Raw genomic sequence first — 17,910 nt, forward strand, 5'->3', positions numbered from 1 at the left:
TCCAACCACTATTTCTTTTTGAGAGCTGGTCGATTCAATGTAATAGCAAGTTTGCATTCCCTCTTTTTTGTTCAAAATTGAGTTAAATGTTCTCCCAGTGGATTATTAGAGACAGCAAACTCTGAACTCATGACTAGTGCTTTTGTACTCTTCGTGGGAAAAAAAGAGAAGCTGAAAAGAAGAAATCCAGAACCTGCCAGCTTTGGGAACTACAGGCGTAATGGGAATTATCTGTCCAGCCTACTATGGAATTACACCCATCTTGATTATAGCACAGAGATACTCCCTCAGATGGATTATTTTAAGGTAGTAAGTAATTAGCCAATACATTTTATTCCATGCTTATTTCATATAAATGTAGCATCTTGAGTTGGGAATAAGGTAAAGGCACATCTGGTTTTCTCTATTCACCCCAAAGTATAATGTTTGGACACTTTTCTCTGTGAGTTTCATGAGACGGCATACGTGGCATAGATGTATTTTATGGCTATGAATTAGGTTATGAAGTCTCTGGTAAAGGCAATCTCTCTCTCTATGGGTCTCTTTTTTAGCAAATCCGTTTATGTGAAATAATTGGGGTAGATTAGTCAAAAATGCTTTCATCTTTGTTTCTTGACTACATTGCATTTTAAAATAATTAAACTCCAGATTGTTTCTGTTTTTCACCTAAGTTTACTGGCACCCAGCAAAGAAGCCTCCACTTTGATTTTAATCATGGCCAGACGATGGAAGCCCTCTGTCTCAGAAGCAGCAAGAGCAGCAAGTAGAAACCCTGCTGGGTAATTTCAAAGCAATGCACTTCCTGCTGGTAGCCCTACGGTATGATTTCTGTTCTGCCAAAAGCACCAATAGATGGCAACTGCCAATTTGCACCTCACACATAAATTCACATTATGCCAATAGGCTTCGAAGGAAACCACAAGCTACCCCGCTCAGCCGTCAGAGGTCTGTTAACAGACCTTTAACTATGATCTATTGTGCAGTAGGGCCTGAAAGACGCAAGCGGAGTCCACTTTATAGAGACTGCATTGGCCTGACACCGTTTTTCTTGAGATAATTATAAGTGTTTATTTTGGCTTTTAACAACTTTAACCACATTATTTAGCATGTTGCTGTTTTGCCTTCAAGTTAAATAAATACAGAGTTCTCCCAGGAATGTTCCAAAAGCTCACACGTAGGGTGGTTTCAGTAAGGACAGAAGCCAGCGTATGAGATGGAGGTGGTTAATTACACCGGAGCTTCAAGCTTCTTCAGGATTGGAAGATGTTTCCCTCCACAAACTAGTAGGCAAGCAAGTTATACCAAGAGACAGAGAATTCCTAAAAGAATAAGGTGTGATCTTCCTAATGAAAATACCATGGACCTCCCTTTGCTTTGAGGTTCTGTTCTCAGTGGTTTTTAAATGGGGAAAGGGGTTTACAAGGAATCCTGCATAATGGCCTGCAACGTCTTCGAAGGCAAATTTTGCTGCCATTGCCATGTGGAATACAGAATTGCACTTCTCTGAGTTGTCTAGAATTAGGTCTAAAAATAACCTTAGCTGATCACAAAGGAGTCACTGTTAACTTTGAGCAACTATCGAAACATCATATTGTGCCTACTTGCACTTGATCACCCAGTAATAGCAGAACTATAATATACTTCAATGAATTCTGAAAATACCTGCCTCCACTGGAAAAAGGTTTTTCCCAAACTAAAAATGATGATTCACCTTATTCCTAAATCACCTCATTCAGTGTGTATGTGAGTCAACCGGTGTATAGCTCTAGATTACTCAATAAATAGACTTAGTGCATAACAAAACTTATATGCCATTTTTCTGGGTTAATATTTCTATCTGATGCCATACACTCTGTTATTCATTACACTAAAGTTTCAAAGTCAGATCTTTTCTTCTACATTATGTATTTCAATCCTTTAAAGTAGTCACTTTAACTTCCTTACAGAGCTAATGATGAGCTCTCTATTTTACTCGGAATTGTTTTTTTCTTCCCACGACTCTCACATGGACATGCAAGATTATTTAACATGATAACAGCTGAAACAGGATGGCCAATGAGAGATATGGTTTCAAAATGACCAGTTTCATCAAACAGGTATTATCTCTTTAAACTGTCATGTTTCTTTTTCATGAAAACCTGCAGGGCAACTTGTAATAAGACCATCAGATTCATGTTCTGTTTCACAAATCCAGGAGCCAATTATTCATAAATAAAAATTCTGTGGGTGTAATCTCTGTCACAAGTTTAGTAGATTCATGTCCAACAGATAACTCCCAGATTGATAAAATGAATACAGGCAACAAATACGGGAAAACTGAGTTTCTAGTGTAAATCAGTACTTTAAATATCCCCAGGAAATAATAGAGATTCCAGAGTCTTATGTATACAAATACTGTTTAAACATATGTAGACAATGATTAAAAAGGGGGTAAATATTTTTAAAGGTTGAAAGTTCCAAATCTAACCAAGCCATAGTCAGAACGAGCAAAGGTCTAAGTACCTGTGCATTTCCAGTTGGCTTTTCCTCTAGTGATGAGCGGTTGCCAGGGCCCTTTTATCATTTGAGTAAAAGTTCCAATTTTTCTTTGCTCCAGCAAACTTCCTAACAGGAATCTCATACATCTCATAATTAAGAGACCTGGATTCTGGCCTCACTTCTGCATTGACAAAGTGGTACAATCTTTAATCTGCTTCCTATTCACTAGTAAGAATTTCTTATTCTTTCCAAGTTTAGTGCTCTTTCATTAGATTATGCTAACTGAATGAAACGATGAAACAGTAATTTTCTCACTTCATCCTACCTAGCAGGGATGTATTACAGTGAAAACTATATAGGGTATAAAAGTAAGGCACAACAAAATAGCTCATATAAAATCTAAAAGCTTCCACACTAATCCATTTTTGCTGTGATTCACATCAAATTGTGAGTTTTTTCTAATCTGAGAGGATTAGACTGGCCTCTAATTCCTTTTCTACAATACTGAATACCAGACTATACTGGACCAATGTCTTCAAAGTTATTTTGAGCCTAGAATTCTATATCAAATTAAATTATTATTCACATCTATGGTAATTTTAATGAATTTTATGAACTCTGTCTTAGCATTTCCAACTACTTCTAAAACCCCAGTTTTTCCCCTTTGAGTATATTACACTAATTTTCTAAGAAGGTCACGAACGTATTGCTTACTAAGAAGGAATGAAGTATTAGTTGATTAAATTAAGGCAACTAGTAAACTTAAAAGAACTTTACTGATAATAAATAAATAAATAAATATTCACATCTATTAATCTAGGCAAATTAATCTTCAGTCCTACAATGACTTGGAAAGTTTATCCATACACACATTTTCTGAAAAATTCATGAGTAAAATATTAATAATTCAAATCTCCCAGTAAATTACAAGAAGAATGCTCAATAAACACACAGGCTTATTCTTAGAATTTAAAGATGGTTTAAATTTATAAATCTATTCATTCAATTCACCATATTAACATATAAAAGGAGAAAACCCACAGGTTTATTTTGAAAATTTCTGGTAAAGCATGTCCTGTAATTACTTTTGTTGATAAAGGGAGAGAATAAGACGCCTAGAAAAGTTATAACTTAAACGTTATATAAAAACCTGTGATAAATATAATAATTAAGGATTGCCAAATGAAATCAGGAGCTAGACAAGGACACTCACTATCATCACTATTATTCAAGCTTATTTTGAAACATTCCAGCCAATGCAATAAAACAAGAAAAGTGAACTGTACACGTTGGAAATCAAGAATCAAAACAAAGCTGCCGTTCTTTGCATAGTATACGTTTGTCTGCCTTAAGACACAAGGACAACTGAAAAATTACTAAAACTAATAAAAGAGTCCAGTAAGGTAGCCAGGTAAAATATAAATATATAACAATTAATAATCAATTAGAAATATAATGGAAGAAATATCCAATTTTCTAGAGTAACAGAAAGCAATAAAATGAATAGGGACAAGACTAACAAAAAAGTTCATGTAGTCTTGAAGAAAACATGCATATCTAACTGAAGAATCTTTAAAAGGACTGAATAAATTAAAAGTCATAACACCCCACTAGATGAGAAGACAATAAATTATGACATGATTATGTGACTGAACAAAGTACTGCAGACTGGGCAGCTAAACAACAGAAATTTATTTTCTCACAGTTATGAGGATAGAAATCCAAAATCAAGGTGTCAGCAAGGTTAGTTTCTTCTGAGGCCTCTCTCCTTGGTCTTCATGTGTTCTTCCCTCTGAATCTGCTTGTTTCAAATTTCCTCACCAGTTATGTTAGATCAGTGCCCCCAAAATGATCTCATTTAACTTAATCACCTCTTTAAAGGCTCTGTCTCCAAATACAGTCACATTCTGAGGTACTAGGGGTTGGACTTCAGGATATGATTTAGTGGGGAGGGGGGGCACAATTCAGCCCATGACAATGACATTTCTTTCTCAAGGTAATCTAAACTTTCAAAAAAATTATTATTGAAAACTCAACAGAACTTTTTATGGAAACTGACAAGGTGATTATAAAATTTACCCATTAGAGTAAACTCATAAAAAAATTGTAAAATACAACAGCATTGAGGGACAACTTGCAATACCAATTGTCAATGCATTCTATTTACCTATGAAAGTGCTCATGGTATAGTGTTTAAAAACACTGACTGGGACTTCCCTGGTGGCACAGTGGTTAAGAATCCACCTGCCAATGCAGGGGACAGGGGCTCGAGCCCTGGTCCAGGAAGATCCCACATGCCATGGAGCAACTAAGCCCATGCTCCACAACTACTGCCTGCGCTCTAGAACCCGCGAGCCACAACTACTGAAGTCTGCGTGCCCAGAGCCCGTGCTCTGCAACAAGAGAAGCCACCGCAATGAGAAGCCCATACACTGCAACGAAGAGTAGCCCCTGTTCACTGCAACTAGAGAAAGCCCACACACAGCAATGAAGACCCAATGCAGACAAAACAAAAAAAAAATTGACCATGGATAGGCAATTCTCAGCTGTTTACTAGCTCGTAACCCTGGGCAAGTTACTTAGCCTACTTGGACCTCAGTTCCCTAATATGTAGAATGGTGATAATAATGTTAATTACCACATATGGTAGTTGTGAAGATTAGTACAATGATGCCAGGTGCTTATTAAAGTTTCAATAAATATTAGAGATTATTGTTATTAAGTACTGCTGCTATAGAATTGAAACAGTATGAAGAATAGATAAATAGATCAGGGAACAAAATAGAAATTCCCAAAAGAGAGTGATGATTATATAGGAATTTAGTCTATGAAAATGTTGGCAATAAAATCTGTCAGTAAAAGGTTAACTATAATGCAAAGTGAAGAGAAAGCCACTTCTGTAAGAAAATATTTGCAACATATTTAGCAGAAACAGAATTAAAATTCATAATATATGAAAAAGTTAAACTAAAGAAAAATGGGCAAAAATCATGAACTGGCAGAAGAGGAAGTACTGAAGACTAATAACCTTGCAAAATCATGTACAACTTCATAAATAATAAAGCAAATGGAATTAAAATGAGAAGATGTTTTACCTGCTCAACTGGTAAAAACTCCAAGGACTGATAATATCCAGGGTCCATACATTTTGGGAAATGGAAACTTAATATATTGTTAGTATAGACTTTTAAAGCACAATGTGGAAATGTCTGTCGAAATTACAATGCACAAGTTTCTTGACTCAACAGTTTTACTTATAGGAATCTCTCTTACAGGTACAATAAGGCAGATGGGTGTATAGAAACTTTATTCTTTGTAGTAGTAAAAAAATTGGAAACAACCTAACTATCCAGCAAGAGGGGAGCGCTGAAATAAATTATGAAACATTCATTCATAGAATGTTAAAAAGGATTACATAAACAAAATATGACATAAGAAGATGTCTATCAGTTATTATTATTTGTGGTTTTTAAAAACCTTTATGTCTAAGCATGAATAAATGTCTGGAAAAATGTCTGGAGATACATATATGAATAATAGTTATCTCCAGACAGGGGAAAAGGCTGGAAGATTAAGACACTTTTAAGGAGGCTTATTTTTATATATCTAAATCTGTTGTAATTTTCAAAGTAATCAGGTATTTCTTTTATATTTAAAAAATTAAAAGATACCAGCAATTAATTATAGGACAGAGAATATAGTCTGGGGATCATCGTCAATTACTCTTTGGGGGATGTGAGCTATAGACTAGAATAGTGTCTCTACTTATATGTGAATCGCTGAGGAAGAGTAATGCCATTAACAGAGAAAGGACATGTGGAAAGACAGCCTTAGTAGCATTAGGAGAAGGTAAATAAGGGAAGCTTACTTTCCCCTGATTTCATGTTCCCATGTAGAAGGACATTCATTCAAGCAACACTTTGGGCTGCTCTGCCCCTTCACTAGTTCTTTCCCAAGGGAGAGAGGTTGACTTAACTGATTGATGGCTTTGGAACAAAAAGTAGGCAGGTCTGCATCAGCTCTCCGCCTCTTCCTCTTTGAGATCTGACCATATGCATGTGTTATGTTCTACTGTTGGTCATGCTCTAAAGTTGGTGGTCAATACAAAGGTGGTCAGTGGTTGTCCAGAGCTGCCTTGACTGAGAAAGTATTGTGTCTAATCTTGAGTTCTACTAGGAAAACCAGTATTACCACATACCTAAACCACGGAACCCAGCCTTTGTCAGCAACAAAGCCATCACTTTGATCTTCAAGTGCCTGATTCTCGGCTCCATCTTTCAATCCATCTCTCAACTGATTCCAACCCTTAGAAGAGTGGAGTGGTTTAATTTATTATGAGTCCCTAACTTCAGATGCTTCCAGAGTGACACTGCATAATCCATACCAAGGTTTCATCCTTTTATTTATTTGTTCAATCAGCAACACTGAGCTAGGCTCTAGAGACACAAATGTATATAGAATAGGTAATCTATACTTCAGGAGCCCACAGTATTTGGGAGACAGACATAAGACAAATATGGCCTTCTTTCAGGCAGTAGGAAGGTCAGGAATAGGTACAAGGAGGAAGTGATATAAGCTGAGCTTTGAAAGGTGAAAAGAAGTTCACGTGGTTGGTGATGGACGGAGGGGAGGGTATGGCAGAGGGAACAACATATACGAAGACAGGAAAGCTTGGGAGAGCTTGGTGCTTTCAGGGAGCTCTATGAAGTTTGGTATAAGTGAAGTACAGGGTACATAATGGGATGATGGTAACCAAAGCTGGAAAAGGATAATCAAAACTGCATCATGTAATACTATGTTTGTCTTTAATATGATGGAGAAATCATAAAGATTTCTCCATCATATTAAGGTTCAAGATTCAAGAATTTTTAACGCCGAAGTAAAATGGTAAACTTTGCATTTTAGACAGAACACTCTGATGGCATGTGAAGGACGTTTCTTCATCCTTTTGAAGTTTATTCTTCTAACCCATTTCAATATAAATTCCTACCAAGATGTGACAAGTCCAGGAGTATCACTGAAAATTAGCTACTGCTTTCTGAAGAATTTGGGCTGCAACTAGATACAATGTTGGTATCACATTGTTCTGTTAGCCTCTCAAAACAAATATTAACCAAGACTGATTTTTCTACTTTTTATTTTATTAATTTTCACAAAAGCTCCAAAAGACGAGTTGAAATTATTGCTTTTTCCATTTTATACATGAAGATAGTCATAAAAGAATTAAAGAGTTTGAACCAAGTACAAGTCAAGAACAGAGTCTAAATTTGGGTATCTCTGTTAAATCAGAATAAGACTATTACAATACCATGTGATTTTCTTCCATATCAGAAATTCTTCCCATTACAATAATTCTCCTGTAGCCATAAAAAGTGATTATGTTTTGAAGTATAAAATCTGACTATTTGCCCCCAAGTCTGAATTCAAATTCAAAGTTAGATGAAATAATTAGTGTAAAAAACAGGTTTTTGCAGAGAAATTAATGTTTACTGCATATTTTAATCCTTTTCTAAAATTTTCCTAAGCTTCTCTCTCTTGACGTAAATAGTTCCTTTTGGGTATCCTCTAAGGAATTCATACTGTTTTGTAAATGCCCTGGAAGACTGGATACCAGGCTAAATAAAACAGTACAAACGTTTTGGTAAACTTCCTGGGTCATGTCATGACTTCTGCATATTGAAAGAGTCACACCAGGCCAAACTGTTTGAAAGTCTAGAGATTCATGGAGAACAGCTTTGAAAGAATGGTAGTCTCATTATTTAACCCTATCTAGCACTTGACCCCTGTGCATTAATCGTGTGCATGTAAAAGCTGAACCAAAAGGAAACAACGCTAGGACACATTTCTGATCTTTTTCCTCTGACCTCATGTTTGTACAACTTTACTGGTTGCCGTTGGCTGTCATGCTTCATACTTGGAAATATGTAATAGCGTTATATATACATTTTAGTGGTAAAAAACCTTTATTTGCTAATTCCATTCTCATATAATGAAGGGGAGGGCTAGGATTCCCTCTTATCCCTACTTGTAAAATATTTCAAGGACATGTTCATATCTCCTTCCAGAAGTCAGACCTGTTGGCGCATTGTGGATAGTTCTGCAACCATCATCATATCTATAAGAGCCTATTAATTTGAATTGTAGTATAATTTTGGAACCTGACCACACGTTTCAGTTCATAAATTCAACCAAAATTTTTATGATACATGCAATAAATATCTAACTGTGTAAGTAGTAACCTTACCGAAAATAGCTGATAAAATTAAATATAAACAGACTGTTGCAGATTTCTCCAGAGGAAATATTCATCATAGTGTTCATGTAACTATAAATATGCACCTCACATGTCTATGCAAGGCTATGGAATATTTAATTTCCCTAGACAGAGGTTAAGCAGTTATCTTTCAGTAAAATGTAAGCAAAATTCACACAGTATCCTGACAGTTTTGCTTTCCCTTTTATCCACTCCTGATGCCAAGGAACTGTAAAAGGACAGGGGCTTAACCGCGCACCATCTGTGCTCCCTGAGTGTGGGAAGTGACGACTGGGTGGCAAAAGCTTTGATTCTACAAACGTCAGAGCTGCAGGAACCATCCAGGGAGGAGACGATCTGTGAGATAGAACAAAAACTGGTATGAGCTACTTCCCCCAGATTCCTAATAACCCTTTATGAGATTCTACTGTGTTCAGTTAACTTGACTTTTCCTTTGTGTTGTTTTGCCATCTTTAAGCCACTCCACACTTACTAACTTTGGCTAGATCACTGGTAGTGAAATACAGTCATAAAGCCAGTTCTAGAAGCCATGCCAACCCAAAGTCTAGACCTAGAAGTTCCAGATAAGGGTAATACAAGCCCTCATTCAAAAGTTTACTAGACTGTAAGCTGCTTGAAAATTAACACCATATTTTTGCTATAAAATTATACGTAAAAAGTGTTAAGTACCTCCTACAAATGCCATGGACTTCACTTCAAACAGATGGCAACTAACAATTTGACTATCATTAAACGAGTAAAGGGAACATACCTTTTTATTAATGTTACTGTCACTTTCTTGGCAATCGTCTCCTCATTTATCATCAAAGTACTACCTGGTATGGCAAATTCAAAACTTGTTACAAGCAGTTTTCTTTGCTAAATTAATTGTTGGATTCATATATGACCATATGGCTGCCAGCCATGTTCTATTGAAGTGGTTTGCCTGTAAAATGGAAGAAAACATATTTCTATTCCCAGAAGGAAAAGCAAAAAACCTTTAAGTCACAAAACAAAACAAAATTTTAAAAGCCCAGAGAAATCTAGCTATCCTGTTAGCATGTGGGTTGGACCAAATTAGAGGCAATGTCCCAATATGAGCCCTTGTCGATTGTGGGGAGAGGCTCTGAATCTTCAGCCCTATTGTATGTTTTTTCCTCTCCTCATTTTTTACAGATGGTAGCAATCATAATGACAGTATTGCTTGCCATTACATAGCAACAAATGTAATGCATCAGTGAAGCTTCTTTCTAAAATAAGTAAAAGATCAGTAGAAACCTAAGGGTAATTAGAATATTTATTTGAGGAAAAATGATAACCCAGAGCCAGACATGAAATCCTCTGAATAGTTTAAAGGGAAAGCATCCCAATCAGAGAAGCCAGAGTTGCCTCGGGCATTCCCCTACCATGTCCGCAGGGCTCCAGAGAGAGACACCAGGTCAAAGGGACTCCTCAGATGGAGGCCAGGGAGCCTCTCAGAGAGAAGGGAGCCCCGTAGACACACACAGATGCAAAGAGCACCACACCTCAACCTATAGCTCTACCCCCTTCGACTTCATACATTGTGTGTTGTTCATCTCTGGAGCCTCAACTGCACTTTCCCTGACGTATACTAAATAAATAAAAGTTCAAGGATTAAATGAATGAGTGAATAACATCAATGACCTGATCATTGACCAAAATGAGCAAAAAACTACCAAAAAAAAAAAAGCCACATCAGACTAAAATGCTCAGATCTATTAAAAAATAAAAGCTTTAATCTGTTGGTAATAGTCTCTTATTAGAATACTATATGTATGGGAAATTAAATACCTGTGAAACATCATTATGCCTGGAAGCCACGTGTCTTCCATATGACTGACACCTCTTTTCCTCCTTAGAGCTGGAGGGTTATGGACGAACAGAACACTTCTAAGGGTGTTATATTTGTGGTTAAGGCTGATACAATAATACAGCTCATCAACGCTGACCACATTGATTTTACTGTTGATTTCCTTCCTACCGTATTATAAGGAAAACTAAAATTATGAGCACATGACTATTGGTTATTTTAGATCATCCCATAATTCTTTGCCACTTTAATCAGTGTAACTTGGCAAACAAATCCAGCCAACCAAGACTAGTTAAATGAGCCAAATGTTTACAACATGGTTTAATGACTAATTGTGTATAAATTTATTTTAATGATTTTGTTTTTCCACTACATAGAGTACAGTGTACAAGAGCCATGCCAGAAGGGCACACTGACCCCTTCTAATCTCTAACGGATCTGTTATTAGCCTAATAAGGATCTGGTACTGGACATTTGGTGATGGCATGGTGTAATTTTAGTACTGACCATTTGAATGTTCATGGTAAAGAGGCCGGAGAGAATGGGCAATTACAATTTAATAATACAAAAAAATGAAAGGCGGGCAAAATGACTTAGCACAGATGAAACCCATCAATTTTTCATTTAGTTGGGATGCTGAGGTCTTTGCATCATAGATTCTCAAGCAAATATCCATAACTTTATGCTTGGAATCCTCTCAGTGAAAGAAAAATATAATAAAATATACAGAAAATTGAGAGAAAACTCAATGGACATTTAATTTTTCTTCTTAATCTACCCAACACAGCACCAACACTTATTAACAAAAAAGTTATATTTTCCTTGTTAATAAAATAGAGGAAAAAAATCTGTAAGAGCATAGGTTTTGATAGTGGCATATGACAATATGTAACCACAGATAAAGGATATTAATTGTACAAGTATTCATTGAATGTCTACCAGTCTTACTTTATACTACACTATTTTTGTCATATATTTTCCCAGGTACTTTAAGAATTCCAGAATCCTTCCTGCCTGACCATAGATTGTCAAAAAGAAGGCACCACAATCGTATCTACAAGGACAAACATTATATCACAGTCTAGTTGGGAAGATACACAAGTAAGAAATTACAGTTCAGATGATAAAATGTAATGAGAGTCTCAGCAGGGACACTGATCCACTGGAGGTGAAGACAGAAAGGCAGCAAAAGGAAGATCAGGGAAGACCTGACAGAGAAATAACCATGAGACTACAGGTCTAAAGAATGAATAGGGATGATCTAATAAAATGTGGAGAGCATTGGACATAAGGGTGCAAAGGGAAAAAGTTAGGAAAAATATCCCAGACAGAAGGAACAGCATCTTTGAAGGCCTGGAAGAAAGAGCAAGCATGAAACTGAGGGGACAGGGAGAAGTCCATCATGGGTAGAACAGGAAGTTAACAGCAGAACAGGAGGAGAGAGAAAGGTCCTTGGGATAAGTAGGGTCCCAATCATGAAGGATCTTATAATCCATGTGGAAGACGCTGGAATTAAACCCAAGAACAGAGCGGAGCTAGTGAAAGGTTATAAACAGGGTGTGACATTAGCCTTTTGGAAATATCCCCCTGACTGCCTAGTGAAAGTGGATGTGTAGGACAGACTTCGGGGGAGGTAAGTTAGGAAGAAGCTATTATATAATCTACCCAGGAAATGTTGGTGACCCACTCTGGGACAGTAGCAGCAGAAAGGGAGAAAAATGTGTGCATTTGAGGGAGTTTTAGGTGGATTTAGTATTAGGTGATTGATAATAATAAGCAATAAGCAGGATTTCATGACTGATTAGATGTGTGAGTGAGGGAGGGGGAAGATACCCAAGATTTTGATATATGGGCAGCTGAGTGGGTAGTGGCACCATTCGTTGGTTTAGGTTTAGAAGAGGAAAAAGGAAGAGTGGGCAGGGGGGGAGGAAGAAAGGGGGAGGGAGAAGGAGTTAATTTACTACCTTTTGTAACTTTTGATTTTTAGGGGTCTGTGAAATACTGAACTGTAGATGTCCTGAAAGCACTTAAACATGAAATTCTGGGGCTCAAGAAAGAGGTCTAGGATGGGATACAAATCTAAGATATATCATTAAGGATCAGGGAATTTTAATCCAAAGTGCATGATGGGACTCAAAAAAACCACCTGAAATTGTATGCAAAATTTGTGGGTTTAATTTTCTCTTCTCTGGCCTAGTTTCTCAAAGTAAAACTTATATTATTGATTTACAGCTGTATTCTTTTCTAGCACAAGCATTTAATGCTATAAATTTCCCTCTAAACACCATTTTAGCTGCATCCCACTAATTTGATATAGGATGTTTTCATTGTCATTCAATTCAAAAATTTTTCTGATTCCCTTTGAGATCACCTCTTTGACCCATGCATTATTTAAAGTATGTTGTTGAATTTCCATGTATTTTTGTATTTTCCAGATATCTTTCTGTAACTTATTTCTAGTTTAGTTCTATTATGATCATAAACTCTATAAAATTTCAGTCTTTCAAAGTTTATTGAGATTTCTTTTTGACCCAGTATATGCCTAACTTCATGAATATTCTACACTTATCTGAAAGGAATGTGTGTTCTGTCATCGTTAGGTGTAATCTTTTATAAATGTGAACTAGGTCAAGTGGGTTAATTGGTTGTGTTTCTCTGGAGAATCTTGACTAATACATTGAGTGCCTGAATTCTGTTGTTTTCCTTTAAAAAGTATTGGGAGTTCCCTGGCAGTCCAGTGATTAGGACTCCATGATTCCACTGCAGGGGGCACAGGTTCGATCCCTGGTTGGGGAACTAAGATCCCGCATGCCATGAGGAGTGGCCCAAAATTTTTTTATTTAAAAAATTTAAAAAATAAAAAGTATTGTATGCTTCCTTTGTGGTCCAGTGGTTAAGACTCCATGCTTCCAATGCAGGGGGCACGGGTTCAGTCCCTGGTGGGAAACTTCCACATGCCTTACAGCCAAAAAAAAAGTATTGTACTTTGTTTGGGCAGGTAGTTAAATTCCTTGAGGATCAATTTGATCTTGTTAAACGTTCTTTTTAAGATTTGTTAGGAGGAGTCTAGAGTAGCTTTTTTGCTTTAGATTTAATACAGCCTTTCTTAGGTCCCAAGTGAATGCCTCGGGGAGCAAGCATCTCTCTATTAATTCTAAATTAATTATTAAGCATGCATTTCTCTACTAATTCTTGTAGCTTCTTGCCCCTCAATTATATTCCAAATATAAAAGATAATGTGTTGTTAAAGTTAAGGGGGAAAAAAGAAGATAATCAGTATACAAGTTGTCTTTTTATTTCTTATGTTTTTGTATTATAGTCTTCACTTAAATTCAGCAGCCATTAATACCCTCCCAGATATCTCCCATACAACTACCTTTGCTCAGATACATACGCCAGCAAGCTGGGAATAGAAGTGTCAACACAACGAGTATTTAGCCAACCACAGCAAAAAATAAACCAGAATTAATTGTTACTGCAGTTATGTCTTGAGTGCAAGGGTGCCACTAATTCTCTTGAAATAATGACTAATGAAAAGTTCAGACCGCAGTAAGTTTTTGACATGAATCTGCAGATGTTAATTAACCATATTACTCAGCATGACACACTTCACTCATACGAAAGGTAACATTTGTATCAACTAAGTGAAAGGCTCTTTCAAGTATTAGCTTCATTTTGAAATGTCTATCAAAAGTCTTGGCATTAATCCAAATACTAAAAGAAGTGTTTTGATGATGGTATACAGACACATGTATTCCCCCCCCCCAAAATTGTTATAATAAAGATGATAAAGTCAGAAAGTGAGAAATGATCTGCTGGTAGGCAAAGCCAAAAGAAAATAAGCTTCCAAGTAAAACAAAGCATGCAATGGCTATGAAGCAACATAAATAAAAAACACTGACTACAGAGCCACTTTCTGGAAAAGACAGAAACCAACCACTGTGGCCAGACAAATTAAGGCACTAAGGCATCAGCCAAAGCAACTTTCATTAAGCACTAGAATAGTTCCAGCCAAACAAAAGATGTATGGGGCTCAACTCAGTTTGATTTATTGCAAGTTTTAGTGCAGAATTATAATTTGTGATTTAAAAAAATGCCAAATGTGCAGTTTTGTGATGGAAATGATACATTAGGGAAATGAGGAGATACATGGCGGAAATAAGGAATACTTGAAGCTGTTGGAATTTAAGCATTTAAAGGTTGAATCAAGGCGGGTAAGCTTTCATGAACCTCACAAATTGTACTTGTCTCTAAGTTGGAGCCACCTGAAAAATTCCAATTAACCAGTGCGATTAAGAAGTAAAGTTCTGGGCTTCCCTGGTGGCGCAGTGGTTAAGAATCTGCCTGCCAATGCAGGGGACACGGGTTCGAGCCCTGGTCTGGGAAGATCCCACATGCCGCGGAGCAACTAAGCCCGTGAGCCACAACTACTGAGCTTGCGCGTCTGGAGCTTGTGCTCCGCAACGGGAGAGGCCACGACAGTGAGAGGCCCGCGCACCGCGATGAAGAGTGGCCCCCGCTCGCCGCAACTGGAGAAAGCCCTCGCACAGAAACGAAGACCCAACACAGCCAAAAATAAATAAATAAATAAATAAATAAATTTATTAAAAAAAAAAAAAAAAAAAGTGGAGTTGGTAGATGAGGCCAGTAGATGGGGAAAACATGCTCCCTTAGAATGTGTTTAAAAAAAAAAAAAAAAAAAAAAAAGAAGTAAAGTTCTATCTGTAGTTTGCTTTGTCTGTTTGTTTCTGGCGATGGGGTGGCGTCGCAAATCACTGCTCCCCAGTGTATCCTCAAGGAAGCCGCAAATAAATAAGGGTCACTGGTGATTACGAGGAGTTTATTTTTAGCAGTGGTTATACTTTTCTTTAGCTGAATTATCATAGAGTTCATTCTTTAGTCTAGATTGTTCTATAATTTAAACAAAGTGTAATACCTACATTTGAGAGGCCGCTGTGTCAGTTGCACTTTAGGCTCCGAAGCCCAAGGGCTCCCAAGACTTTGAAGGGAGATTTATTTGTCTTAAGTACAATTGGAGTGTGCTGCACCCTCAAGAGAAGATTGTAAACAATCAGAGACCAGATAGGGGTAATTCAAGTATTCAGTTGTGACGACAGCCAAAAAAAGGCCCATGTGTTTCCTGGAAGAGCCGACATGAGTAATAACTCTTGTTACGTACACGGCACCAAGCCCACCTCCAAGGTCTGAAGCTGCAGCGTTCTCTTTAAAGAGTTTATAACTCTTCCTTAGCCTCAGTCACTAAAACATTCTGAAATCACACCAATGGTGTGGTTCAAATTCTTTTTTTACACTTGAGAAGTAATTTCTGAAATATCAAAGTGACCTGGCAATGCAACTTCTAAAAACAGGTAAGTGTTAAAACTAATTTATAATCTTGTAAAGATATTTTGCTTTTTGTTTAATTAACACTAATGCTTCCCTCAGATGACTCTCACCAAATGGATGGAAATAGTGTGGCAGTAAATAGAGAAAAAGAAAAACCTGCCTTCAATGTAGTTAAGTCTTCTTTCAGAGGCCCGACAGAAATTAAGGTCTTTGCTTTACGCTACAACTTTTGGGTGAGTTACTTCCTTTGCAATTTCATTGGGAAATTCCGTAAAGGGAGGTGCATATGCTTTTTTTCCCCCTCTGTGTTCTACATAGAAGACAAAATGTAAAAGTCAGGTCTCCGTAGTCCAAATGAAATGTAATATGATGGCAATTATCTGGGTCATTCAAGGGAAACCAGTACATTAGTGGTGATTTGGGAAAAGATGCTTTCTTTTTGCTTGAATTATACATAGAGCAGCTTCTATTACTTTACCACTTTGACATTTTTTTTCTGAGTCTCTGTACAGTTATTCTAAGGCCAGAAATACCCTGTCTTAAAAAGGATACTTAATGTCCTTTTACATACATGCCATTTATAAACCTAAAAAAAAAATCATCTTAGCCAGTTAACTACTTTAAACAAACACGCATACACAGATACGTATTTTTATCATAGAAGTTTGAGCTTTTCTATACAGATCATCACCCTCATCACTATCCATAACGAATTTTACAATATTTTTCACATGACTTCCTCAAATGGTTTCCATTCATTAATTCAAGGAAAGGAACTTTACTCCATCGAAATTCCTAGCTTAGGAATTAGTGTCCTCCCTACCACAACAATTTCCAGATTGAAGTTGAGAGTTTGCAGAATTGAAATTTCGGGCCTAAGAAATCCTCCGGCATCATAATGCACTGTCAGATTAGAACCTACATAGAAAGAAGAAAATAATTGATTCAAGATAGTTATTCAGTCCCATACTGTTTAGCATGTATACAATGGCAAGAATCTAGAATCACCTAATTCAGCTCTGCTAACTGAACTTATTTCCATTTTTCACTTTTTTCTTATGGTCTAAAGTGTGACTACGATGTAATGTAGTAATGACAGATTGCTATCATCAAGTAGCGGGCAGGGTCAATGTCACGACATCCAGTTGAAAGAAGTAAAGAGAACCCTGTGTAAATGACTCACTTAAGAAAATTATTTGCTTGAAACTACAAATGCCCAATAACAGTAAATAGGAGAACTAATTTTATAGTAATATGTTACTAAAAGGAAAACAAAAGTGTCTGAGCATCTTTCCCTCCTAAATATTCATAAATTTTAAAGTTCTAAATATAAGAGTAATATATGAATATTGTAGAAACTTTATAAAATGTAAAAGTTATTTGGAGAATTTAAAAGTCACCTTTATTTCATCACTCAGAGAAAATCACTATAAATGTCTTGGTAGAAGTTTTTTCAGGTTTTTCCTGTGTATATGCATGTTCATACACATATAATTAATATCATAATGTGTGCAATATTCCATAACCTGCTATTTTCTTGTAGCAGACGATTTACATTTATCCATGTCATGAAGTAGTCTTCCAAAACATGTAGAGAAATCACATCATATGAACATACCATAATTTATTTAACCGTTCCCTTACCACTGTAATCTTAGGCTATTTCTAATTTTTCATCTTTACAAATATTGCTGCAATAAATATTTTTAGTACCTAGCTCAAAATACGTTCTTAAGATAAATTCCTGGAAGCGGAATTACTCTCAAAAAGAATACAAGTATTTTAAGGCTTTTAATAGACTACTGAATTTCAATCTAGAAAAGTTGTTCTAAGTTACATTCCCACCAATAATGTATGTGAGTGCACATACACTTATCTTGATAAACCATTGTGACTCCAAAATATTAAAATTGGTTTCTCATTTTAATTGGTCTTTACTTGATTACTACTGAAGTTTATTACTCCTTTTGTTCTCCCTTGTGATTGGTCTGGATATATCCTT

General features: G+C 36.5%; 1 long non-coding RNA gene across 2 annotated transcripts in view; it reads right to left on the reverse strand.

The window, feature by feature from the left end:
- Nucleotides 1-2,639: 2,639 nt before the first annotated feature.
- LOC309664097 overlaps nucleotides 2,640-17,910 on the reverse strand; it is a 153,404-nt gene continuing 138,133 nt past the window's right edge. Inside the window, exons 5-6 of one of the 2 annotated variants that reach the window (XR_014265587.1) lie at nucleotides 9,504-9,677; nucleotides 2,640-9,088 (exon numbers count right to left, since the gene is read on the reverse strand). This is a non-coding gene — a long non-coding RNA (uncharacterized lncRNA). Of the gene's footprint in view, nucleotides 9,678-17,910 lie in introns of both variants that reach the window. The other variant, XR_014265588.1, reaches the window with a different exon arrangement.

The sequence above is a fragment of the Balaenoptera physalus genome, assembly GCF_965194825.1.
Source record: "Balaenoptera physalus genome assembly, chromosome: 7".
Taxonomy (NCBI): Eukaryota; Metazoa; Chordata; class Mammalia; order Artiodactyla; family Balaenopteridae; genus Balaenoptera; species Balaenoptera physalus.